Here is a 12,588-nt window from a genome sequence, read left to right as displayed (position 1 = left end):
TATTGAGGCCCTTGGATGGTGAGCAGGGAGGAGGACAAGGCGCATGAGGATTGGATTTAAAGTATCCAACTTCCATGATATGGAATCATTATAACAAGATCAATTGAAATGATCAGAAATGTAAGATCAGGAGTACAGTTGCATCAGTAGTCAGTGTTTCCCTCAAGTTGGCAAATGACCAAGCCTCAGACGTGTAGACTTTCTCTGGATGTACAAAGCTGAGAGGACAAGCTTCAAACCTACACCTCTTCAAACTACGTTCAAGCTCTGCTACACTTAATAGTAAAAATAGTAGGTGAGAGAGGCTTAGGTGTGTTTATACATGAATCGCTAAAAGTTGATTTGCAGGTGCAACAGGTAATCAGCAAGACAAATGGAATAGTGGCTTTCATTGCCAGAGGGATTGAATTTAAGAGCAGGGAGGTTCTGCTGCAATTGTACATGGAGTTTTGTATGCAGTTCTGGTCTCTAACTTGAGGAAGAATATACTGGCTTTGGAGATGGTGCAGAGGAAGTTCACCAGGTTGATTCCAGAGATAAGAGGGGTCACCCTATGAAGAGAGGTTGAGCAGCCTGGGATTGTACTCATTAGAATTTAGAAGAATGAGAGGGGATCTTATATAAATGTATAAAATTATGAAAGGTATAGGTAAGATAGAGGCAGGCAAGTTGTTTCTGCTGATGGGTGAGACTAGGACTAGGGGACTTGGCCTCAAGATTAAGGGGAGTAGATTTAGGACAGAGATGAATGAGGAACTGCTTTTCCCAGACTGTAGTGAATCTATGGAATTCTCTGCCTAAGGATGCAGTGGAAACAGCTTTATTAAATATGTTCAAGACACAGTTGGATGGGATTTTGCATGGTAGGGGAATTAAGGGTTATGGAGATAATGTAGATAGGAGGAGCTAAGACAATGGATAGATCAGCTCTGATCTTAATGAATATTGGAGTAGGCCCAACAGGCCAGTGGCCTACTGCTGCTTCTATTACTATGAAACTATGAAACATGATAGCTGTCAGAGAAACCTCAAGAAGCTCGACGCCAATCCATCAAAGCAGCTCACTTGACTGACACCAAATCCACAAGCATCCACTCCCTCCACCTTCAATACTCAATACCAGCAAAGTGTACATTCTACACACTAAAGCTGCATGGTCGAAATTCACCAAAAGTCCTTAGACAACACCTTCCAAACCCACTCCCATGTTTTTTTTTTAATTCTCTCATGGACATGGGTGTTGCTAGATGACCATTTATTGCCTGTTTCTAGTCACCCTTGAGAAGGTGGTGGTAAGCTGCCTCCTTGAACTGCTGCAGTTCACTTGCTGTGGGTTGACCCACAATGCCAGTAGGGAGAGAATTCCAGGATTTTGACCGTGATAGTGAAAAAAACAGCAATACATTCCCAAGCCAGGATGGTGGATGGCTTCGAGGGAAACTTGAAGGTGGTGCTGCTCCCATGTATCTGCTGCCCTTGTCCTTCTACTGGTGAACTACTGCAGTGTGTCTTGTGGATAGCACAAACTGCTGCTACTGAGTGTCGGAGTGGAGGGAGTGGATGTGGTGTCAATCAAGCAGGCTGCTTTGTCCATGATGGTGTCAAGCTTCTTGAGTGTTGATGGAGCTACACTCATCCAGGCAAGTGGGGAGTATTCCATCACTCTCCTGACTTGGAAGACTGGAGCTGTCACGTAGATCCTGCTTCAGCTTCATTCCCTACTTGCCAACTCCATCTCTTTCCCTGACAATAGATTGAGAGTAAACAGACTTGCAACCCTGGTGCCATTTCAGACCCCAAGTTGGGCTTCCAACCACATCACTTGACTTTGCCACTACCTCAGCTCACCTGCTGCTGCTGGACCCCTGATCCATGCTTTTATAACATCTAGATTTGATTATTCTAAGTAGCTCCTGGTCTCTAATGTTCTACCCTACACCAAAAGTCCTTAGACAACACTTTTCAAACCATCATGTTCTATCCTTGATAAGCTTTTTCTTAAACTTGATCAAGTTCCATTCTCCATCACACCCGTGATCACTGACCTACCATGTTACCTGTTCAAGCAAAACCTTGAGTTAAAAATTCTCATCCTTGTTGTCTAAGTCCTCCATGACCTCAACCCTGTCTATCTCTGCAATTTCTGTCAGACCCACATACCCTCCAGATATCCATGCTAATGAAATTCTGGCTCTCCAGAAGACTCAATCATTCGCCATGACCAGGGCCTCCAAGCCCTCCGTTTTTTCCTCTCCAGACGTCCCCAACAGTACCCTTCCACTGACACTCTCATTCGTTTGGCCGAACTGGTCCTCACCCTTAACAATTTCTCCTTCGAATCCTCCCACTTCCTCCAGACCAAAGGCGTAGCCATGGGCACACATATGGGCCCCAGCTATGCCTGTCTCTTTGTTGGCTATGTAGAACAGTTGATCTTCCGTAATTACACCGGCACCACTCCCCACCTCTTCCTCCGCTACATTGATGACTGCATTGGCGCCACCTCGTGCTCCCACGAGGAGGTTGAGCAATTCATCAACTTCACCAACACATTCCACCCTGACCTTAAATTTACCTGGACTATCTCTGACACCTCGCTCCCCTTCCTGGACCTGTCCATCTCCATTAGTGACGACCGACTTGACACTGACATTTTTTACAAACCCACTGACTTCCATAGCTACCTGGATTACACCTCTTCCCACCCTATCTCTTGCAAAAATGCCATCCCGTATTCCTAATTTCTCCGCCTCCGCCGTATCTGCTCCCAGGAGGACCAGTTCCACCAAAGGACACACCAGATGGCCTCCTTCTTTAGAGACCACAATTTCCCTTCCCATGTGGTTAAAGATGCCCTCCAACGCATCTCGTCCACATCCCGCACCTCCGCCCTCAGACCCCACCCCTCCAACCGTAACAAGGACAGAACGCCCCTGGTGCTCACCTTCCACCCTACAAACCTTCGCATCAACCAAATCATCCACCGACATTTCCGCCACCTCCAAAAAGATCCCACCACCAGGGATATATTTCCCTCCCCACCCCTTTCCGCCTTCCACAAAGACCGTTCCCTCCGTGACTACCTGGTCAGGTCCACACCCCCCTACAACCCACCCTCCCATTCTGGCACTTTCCCCTGCCACCGCAGGAACTGTAAAACCTGTGCCCACACCTCCTCCCTCACCTCTATCCAAGGCCCTAAAGGAGCCTTCCACATCCATCAAAGTTTCACCTGCACATCCACCAATATCATTTATTGTATCCGTTGCTCCGGATGTGGTCTCCTCGACATTGGGGAGACTGGGCACCTCCTAGCAGAGCGCTTTAGGGAACATCTCCGAGACACCCGCACCAATCAACCAAACCGCCCCGTGGCCCAACATTTCAACTCCCCCTCCCACTCTGCCGAGGACATGGAGGTCCTGGGCCTCCTTCACCGCCGCTCCCTCACCACCAGACGCCTGGAGGAAGAACGCCTCATCTTCCGCCTCGGAACACTTCAACCCCAGGGCATCAATGTGGACTTCAACAGCTTCCTCATTTCCCCTTCCCCCACCTCATCCTAGTTTCAAACTTCCAGCTCAGTTACTGTCTCCTTGACTTGTCCGACCTGCCTATCTTCTTTTCCACCTATCCACTCCACCCTCTCCTCCTTGACCTATCACCTTCATCTCCTCCCCCACTCACCCATTGTACTCTATGCTACTCTCTCCCCACCCCCACCCTCCTCTAGCTTATCTCTCCATGCTTCAGGCTCACTGCCTTTATTCCTGATGAAGGGCTTTTGCCCGAAACGTTGATTTCGCTGCTCATTGGATGCTGCCTGAACTGCTGTGCTCTTCCAGCACCACTAATCCAGTATTCCACCATAGTTGCCTGGAGCCCAAACTCTGGAATTCCTTCCCAGAACCTCTCCTCCATTCTATGTCTTCTCCTTTAAGATACTGCTTAAATCCTACTTGTTTGACCAAGCTTTTGGTCACCTAACCTTCTGCAATTCGGTGTTACGTTTCAGTTCAGGAATAAATCTGAGTGTATTTAAGACAGGTTCCTGGGACAATATGTTGTGGATCCAACCAGCAATCAGGTTAGTTTGGATTTGGTCATGTGTAAATAGGCAGGTTTAATAAATGATATCAGAGTAAAAGATCCCATGGGAAACAGTGACTAAATACTAAATATTGTAGTATTTAGCAATCAGTTTGAGAGAGAGAAACTTTGGTCAGAAACAACTTAGACTTTAATGAGGATAATTACAAAGGAATGAGGGCAAAGCTGGCTGGAATGGACTGGGAAAGGAGGTTAGCAGAAAAGACAGTTGAGGAACACTGGTGACTATTTAAGAGTTCAATATGTTCAACAAAGACAAATCTCATTGAGGGAGAAGGATTCCATGCAGACAATAAGCCACAATGGTTAATAAGGAAGTTAAAGATAGTATCAGATTGAAAGAATAAAATATACAATGTGACCAGATTAATGAACACGTTTTAAAAACCAACAACAGACGACTCAGTAAAAAGGGAAAAAATAAACTTTGAAGGCAGACAATTAATACAAAACAGACAGTTAAGTGTTTCATATGTCAAAAGTAAGAGAGAAGAACATCAGTCCCTTGGAGAATGAGGCTAAGTAACTAATAATGGCGAACCAGGAAATGACAGAGGACTTGAATTAAAAACTTTGCATCAGTCTTCAGAATAGAAGACATAATAGCATTTCAAAATAACTAAAAAAAAATCAACACGAGGGTGTGGCAGAATATGTACAATAACTATCACTAATGAAGACGCACTAGGGAAGGGAATGGGACTTAAGATCTAATGGGATACATCCTAGGAATTTAAAGAATTATCTTCAGAGATATTATATGAATTGGTAGTAATCTTCCAAGAATCCTTAGGTTCTGAAAACATCCCAGAGGATTAGAAAACTGTCAGTATAACACCTTTACTTAAAAAAGGGGGGAAGCCAAAACTAAGGTAACTTTAGTCCAGTTGCTTAACATCTCCCGTTGAAATTCACCATCCTGCCCAGTGTGTCAGCACAGCCGTTGTCTGTCTCAGGAACTGAGGATTTAATGGCAAAGACCTCAAAGTTCATGGTCTACAGGGCAGCGATGTTTCCTGTCTCCAGAATATGGCAAATCCTTCGGGAGATATCACCAGAAATGCTTCCTCAATATCATACAAATCCCCTGGCAGGATAGATGCTGTTTTCAGTGTCATCCCTCCGGCCAACAAAGCCAGTATTAAGACACTACTTACAGCCAGTCAGTTGGCACTGAGCAGAGCCAGCTCAACCACAAACCTGGCACAAGTCTCTCACAATGAGCTCTATGCTTCAAGCTTTGTCACAGGTAACTGATCAGCAGAAGGCATAGCAAATGGTTCAAGGATGTTGTTAAGTTCTCCCTGGAAGAGTGCAATATCCCATAAACGAGCGGGAACCTCTATCCCAACTTGAAGAAGAAGCATTTGCAAAGGAGTTTAACCATCTCCGACCGGCTAACACGGAGGCTGAGCACAAGAGTGTGCAAAACCCTAGTATCCCACCCTCCTGCTTCAGTGCCCACCAGTGGCAACAAGGATTCACAACTCCAGAACGGAAGAAAGTCATCATCGATCCTGATGGACTGCCTGAGAAAATATGGAGGACAGCATTGGAGAATAAACAGTATCACAACCAGCTGAAGGGAGTCTTTGCAGCTCCCCTCTTTCCTAACCCGCTCTTGGTCAGTCACAACAATTTGTCAGATACTTTTTTTGTAAAGACCACACTTCAGTCAAATGTAGGGTTAACCATCATCAAAATGAAGGGGAGCCAATCTCAAGTTTTCTTGAGTGAAGGAGAGGGAAGTATTTTGACCTGAAAGAAGTAATAAAATGTAACAACCACAATTCACACAAGCCATAGGTAAGGAACTTACAAAGTAGGTAAAGGAAGGGTGTTTAATACTGACTGTAAATTAAAGAAAGTTGCAGTTTATGGTTTATTACATTCTTTTGAGTTGCGAGAGTGAAACCTGACTCTCAACTATTTAACTGTCTTCCTGTTTCCTCAGGAATAACAAAGTTCGCAGATCCCTGAATTTTCAGTCACAGTGTTTTATTTTCACCCTTACATTGATCTTTTCACCAACGCCGCTCTGCTGAGAATGAGGTTGATAGAAAGAGAGACAGGAGCTTCCTGTATCCTTGCTTTGTTCAGTCCAAATTGCTTTCTTTCTGCTTTGTAGCTCACTGCAAACTGCTAAAATATGGTTTATTTTGATTATTTCAACTCTATCTCCATTACCTTTTATGAACTGAACACTACCTGGGTAGACTTTCATCTCCAAATATGTGCAGTTACATACAAGTGTGAGTAGAGAAAAAGATGCAAATGTCTTGACACCTCTCTGAGTTTCAATACTTCTTAAGTGTAGTGATAATTCGGATGCACCCAGTTTTGTATGCTCCATGCAGGGTCTCTGAACTTATCAAGTGATCACAGCAGGTGAGTAGTGTCCTGTTTAAAAACCAGTCTTAGTCTGCAAATTAAAGTCCAATAATGGAAATTGGGGTGGCATGCTGCCTCAGTGGTTAGCACTGCTGCCTCAGCGCCAGGGACCCAGTTCGATTCCACCCTTGTGTGGAGTTTGCACATTCTCCCCGTGTCTGTGTGAGATTGCTCCAGGTTCTGTGGTTTCCTTCCACACTCTAAAGATGTGCAGATTAGGTGGATTGGCCACGTTAAATTACCCCATAGTGGGCACGTTAAGCGGATTAGTTAAGTTAGGATAGGATAGGCTGGGTGAGGTGCTCTTCAGAGGGTTGGCATAGAATCAATGAGCTGAACGGTCTCTTTCTACACTGTATGAATATTGATATTCCATTTTCAATATGTTCATAACATCGCTCCTGAACAAGAACAATATCTCCAATTTGTTTACAGTGAGCACGTTGTCAGTGTTAAAGAACAATACAAAAATCTGGGATGACAACACACACGCACGCCTGCCCGCCATGCGAGCAGACACACACATACACAGAGCAAGTTTTGAGAGGATGTGTTCTGGAGGTTGAGGTTCTGGATGTAGGTTTGTTCGCTGAGCTGGACAGTTCTTTTTTTAGACATTTCGTCACCAACTAGGTAACATCTTCAGTGAGCCCCCGAATGAAGCACTGGTGGTGTAGCCCATTTTCTCTTTATATGTTTGAGCTTCATTGGGTTGGTGATGTCATTTCCTTTGGTGACATCATTTCATATGGTGATGTCATTTCTTGTTATTTTTCTCAATCATCCCAACATCCACAAACAAAGCTGCATTAGAATATTGTTTCAATGAGCCACCACACACTGTAGCACAGAGCAATTCTGCAGAACAGAGGAAAATCACCTGGACAGTGTATTCAAAAAGAATGGGTCCCCAATGAACACAGTCCACTGATTTCTGAGCAACAAACCCAAACAAGGAGACAAAATACATCCACAAACCCTAGCTCCTCTCCCCTACATCAAAGGCATCTCGAAAATGACTGCCAGACTACTCAGACCCCTTGGCATCATGGTAGTTCACAAATCCACCAACACACTAAAACAGCAGCTAATGAACTTGAAAGACTCTATACAGGCAACAAGCAAAACTAATGTAATCTACAAAATACCTTGCAAGGACTGTAACAAACACTACACTGGACAAACGGGCAGAAAAATAGCTACCAGGATGCATGAACATCAACTAGCCACAAAATGACATGACCAACTCTCCCTAGTATCCTTACATATAGATGAGGAAGGACACCACTTCAACTGAGACAACAGATCCATCCTAGGACAAGCCAAACAGAGTAACGCACAATAATTACTAGAAGCATGGCATTCCAACCTGAACAGTATCAACAAACACATTGACTTGGATCTCATTCACCACCCCCTAAGAAAAAGAACAGGAAATGACATCACCATAGGAAATGATGTCACCACTGGAAATGACATCACCAACCCAAGGAAGCTCAAACATATAAATAGAAAGTGAGCTACACCACCAGTGCTTCATTCGGAGGCTCACTGAAGATGTTACCTAGTATGGTGACGAAACATCTAAAAATGAATCTTCCAGCTCAGCGAGCAAACCTACATCCACACACACACAGACACCCAAACTCTTTCCACTTTCAATCCCTTCATCCTAACCTGGGTTCAAAACCTGTTTTGGTACAAACAGTCAGCTTTGTTTGCTGGGCTATATGACATTCCCAAGTTTTAACTCTTCACTGCCCATTTTTATAATCCACAGACCAGAATTCAGGCATTTTTACACATTTGATTTCCAGAGGTTGGTTGGTGTAATCTGCCTCTTGTAGGGTGTCTGGAATTGCATGCTACACCTCACTCTCATTTAACTTCATGTCAATCCAATTTTACTGGTTGACATCTGAGATTGGATTCTTCTTTGGATCTCCAGTTGGGTAGCTATGTGTTTAACCTATTGATATACCTCTGTTGACCCTCTGACTATGGGATATATTGCTTTCCCTTTTCTCTTTGATCTGGGACTGAGTTGTTCCCTTATCTGTTCTACTTCCCCTGGTACACTATTGCTATCTGATGGATGTACAACTTATGCAGTACACCCTGCCCTTCTTCCACGAAATGAGACTTCACTTCCTCCTGGCACTAAATGAGAACTCCAGCAGCCTCTTTTGCCATGATGCTGTCTGTGAAACAGGTCTCTGGTTTTGACCTGTTATCCTTTGTCACGTTCCCTGATCCTTCCTGGCCTTCTTTTTATGGTTATTAGGCTATTTCCAGCCAATTAACACCTTCTGGATCTGTGAGTGACCTCAGATTTCTGAGTTTATGGCCTTGCATGTTAACTCATCAGCCAAAATTGGTGTCTGTTCATTTCCTGCCTACGCTCTGTTCCTGATTTAAATCCAAATCAGAAAGGATGCAGAGTTTTTTCCTAACTGCTCAAACAGAATTACTTCACAAAGGTGTGTGTTAGTGCCATCCATTTTTAATATCCAAAACCATTGGTTAAAAGTTAGCTGCTTAAGCATATTCTAGGTATGTCTGATCAGGCCATTTCTTGAAGATACCAAATTTTTGACTATACATCTCTAACACTAAAAGATTTAACAATTAGAATAGCCCATTTATTGCCTCACAGTTTGCAGCACACTCTTCAGGTCATGGGAGTTGTTATGGAGCAGACCAGTCCAGGCCAGACCCTCTCAAAATATAATCGAGAATGTGGTGCTGGAAAAGTGCAACAGTCAGGTAGCATCCGAGGAGCAGGAGAATTGACGTTTCGGGCAAAGGCCCTTCATCAGGAATGACGCTGTAAGCCGAGGGGGTGGTGAGATAAATGGGAGGGGTGTCAAACTGGGGAGAAGGTAGCTGAGAGTGCAATAGGTGGATGGAGGTGGGGGTAATGGTGATTGGTCGGAGAGGAGGGTGGAGCAGATAGGTGGGCAGGAAGATGGACAAGTGGGACAGGTGATGAGGGCAGTGTCGGGCTGGAAGGTTGGAACTGGGCTAAGGTGGGGGGAATGAGGAAACTGGAAACTGAAGTCCACATTGATGCCGTGGGGTTGGAGGGTCTCAAGGTGGAAGATGAGGCGTCATGTGGTAAGGGAGTGGCAATGGAGGAGGCCCAGGACCTCCACATCCTCGGTGGATTGGGAGGGGGAGTTGAAGTGGTTGGCCACAGGGTGGTGGGGTTAGTTGGTGCAGGTGTCTCAGAGATGTTCTCTGAAGTGCTCTGCGAGTAGGTGTCCTGTCTCCCCAATGTACAGGAGACTGCATTGGGAGCAACAGATACAGTAAATGACATGTGTGGAAGTGCAGGTAAAACTTTGATGGATGTGAAGGTTCCTTTAGGGCCTCAGATGGAGGTGAAAGGGAGGTGTGTTCGCAGATTGTGCAATTCCTGCGGTGGCAGGCGAAGGTGCCAGGAGGGGAGGGTGGGTCGCTGGGGCCAGGGACTTGATGAGGGAGTCCTGGAGGGAATGGTCTTTACGGAAAGCAGATAGCGGTGGGAGCAAAATATATGTCTGGTGGTGGAGTCAGTTTGTAGGTGGCGGAAATAGTGGAGGATGATGCAAAGTATATGGAGATTGGCGGGATGGAAAGTGAGGACCGGGGGATTCAGTCCTTGTTGCATTTGGAGGGATGGGTTCAAGAGTAGAGGTGTGTGAAGTGGATGAGATGTGCTGGAGGGTATCATCAACTATGTGGGAGGGGAAAGTGCGGCCTTTAGAGAAAGAGGCCATCTGGTGTGTTCTGTGTTGGAACTGGTCCTCCTGGAAGCAGATGCAGCAGAGACAGAGGAATTGGTAATAAGGGATAGCATTTTTACAGGAGGCAGGGTGGGAGGAGGTGTAGTCCTGGTAGCTGCGGGAGTAAGGGGTTTGTAGAAGATGTCAGTGTTGAGTTGGTCACCATTGATAGAGATGGAGAGGTCCATGAAGGGGAGGGAGGTGTCTGAGATCCCAAACGTATGTAGGGAGTTCCTGGACCAGGGGATAGGACAGTAACAAGGTATATGGAGATGAGTTTGGGAGGCAGGAGCAGGCCTAGATGATGTGTTGGCTAGAGTAGTCAGGCTTGTGGATCTTGGGTAAGAGATAGAGCTGGATGGTACGGGGCTCCCGAGCAATGAGGTTGGAAGCTGTGGGTGGGAGATCCCCTGAGGTGATGAGGTTGCGTACGGTCTGGGAGATGGTTTTGGTGATGAGAGGTGAGGTTGGTGGTCGAGGGGTGGTAGGAGGAGGTGTCTGCAAGTTGACGCCTGGCTTCAGCGGTGTGGAGGTCAGTGTGCCAAACTACCACTGTGCCCCCACCTTGGTGAGGTTTGATGGTGAGGTTGAGGTTGGAGTGGAGGGACTGAAGGGCTTTGTGTTGCAAAAGTAAGAGGTTGGAGTGGGTGGATAGATTCAGGTGGTAAATGTCCCGGTGGCAGTTGGAAATAAAGAGACCGAAGGTGATTAACAGACTGGCATGGGGTGTCCATGTGGATGGGGTGTGTTGGAGGTGTGTATTGGGGAGACAGGACGCCTACTCGCACAGCACTTCAGAGAACATCTCCTGGGCACCTGCACCAACCAACCCCACCGCCCCGTGGCTGAACACTTCAACTCCCCTTTTCACTCTACCAAAGACATGAAGGTCCTGGGCCTCCTCCATTGCCACTCCCTAATCACCCGATGCCTGGAGGAAGAACACCTCATCTTCTGTCTCGGGATCCTCATGGCGTCAATGTAGATTTCACCAGTTTCCTCATTTCCCCTCCCTCCCACCTTATCCCAGTTCTAACCTTCCAACTTGGCATCGCCCTCATGACCTGTCCTACCTGTCCATCTTCCTTCCCACCCATCCGCTCCACCTTCCTCTCTGAATATCACCATTACCCCCACCTCCGCCTACCTATCGCACTCCCAGCCCCATCCCCCTCCCATTTATTTCTCAGCACCCCCCGGCCCACAAGTCTCATTCCTGATTAAGGACTTTTGCCCAAAATGTTGCTTCTCCTGCTCCTCAGATGCTGCCTGACCTGCTGTTCTTTTCCAGGATCACACTCTCGACTCCAATCTCCAGCATCTGCAGTCCTCACTTGCCCCTCAAAATAGATTATGAAGGGAGCCTAGACTAATTTTATTTTTTTAAAAGGTAAATGTGAGGTGCTGTGTTCCAGATGCAATTCGATTGGTCAAACTACTCAACATTAAGCAAAACACTATAGTTAAAATACAATGAAAGAAATAGGAACTTGGAATAACTTAGCTCTACTGGAAAACTTAACAGAATAACAGACTATTTTACTACTAAACAGTAACTGTCCCAATATAGTAACATCCCAGAAACACACCCTTGGCAAAAGGTAAATTCAAAAAATAGAAAGGTCTCACATGTAACTCCAGCAGACCAAGATGAAAAGCATGCAGAGAAAACTCCGAGAGAGAGAGAGAGAGTGTAGTAGCCAGGAGAGATTCACTGCCTTCCAAATCCTGTTGAGACCCCAACAACACCTGCTGCTTAAAAAGAAACGGAACTCCAGGTTCTGTGAAAGCACAACTCCACCCATTTAGACCGACACTATTGTTCAAAACTTTTTATTAAAAAATTCCCAAGGTCTCACAAGCTGTTTACTCCACTGGTTCGGGTAGACTGCTTGGTACCTCTGCCTTAAAGCTTCTCTTCCAAAAAAAATAATAACTCTTAAAACCACAGCATCATCAAACAATAAACTTTAAGTGCTTTCCCTAGTCAGCCTGCTCTCTAATAGCAGTAACAAGCAATGGACTGGCCATTTTAAACTGTTGTGCTAACTTTCCAAACAGATGAAGGTGTCCAAAACTTCCTCATCAAGCTCAGGAATTAAATAAGCAAAACTGAACACTTCATTCTTGAATTTGAGTTAGGTGGTGGTTCTCTCACCAGAGGTGCCTTCATTTTCCATTCTAAGCTTGAGCTGTCTCAGTTGACACTCTCTCCCTTGTTTTGTATTCCCTCTTTTCTGAAATGATTTCCTTCTCCCCTTGTCTTCACCTATAACCTAGTGGTATAGTGGTCAGTGAAGAAGATTATCTAAGAGGACAA

This window comes from Chiloscyllium punctatum, chromosome 12, assembly GCF_047496795.1.
Source record: "Chiloscyllium punctatum isolate Juve2018m chromosome 12, sChiPun1.3, whole genome shotgun sequence".
NCBI lineage: Eukaryota > Metazoa > Chordata > Chondrichthyes > Orectolobiformes > Hemiscylliidae > Chiloscyllium > Chiloscyllium punctatum.
This window is presented reverse-complemented; position numbering follows the sequence as displayed.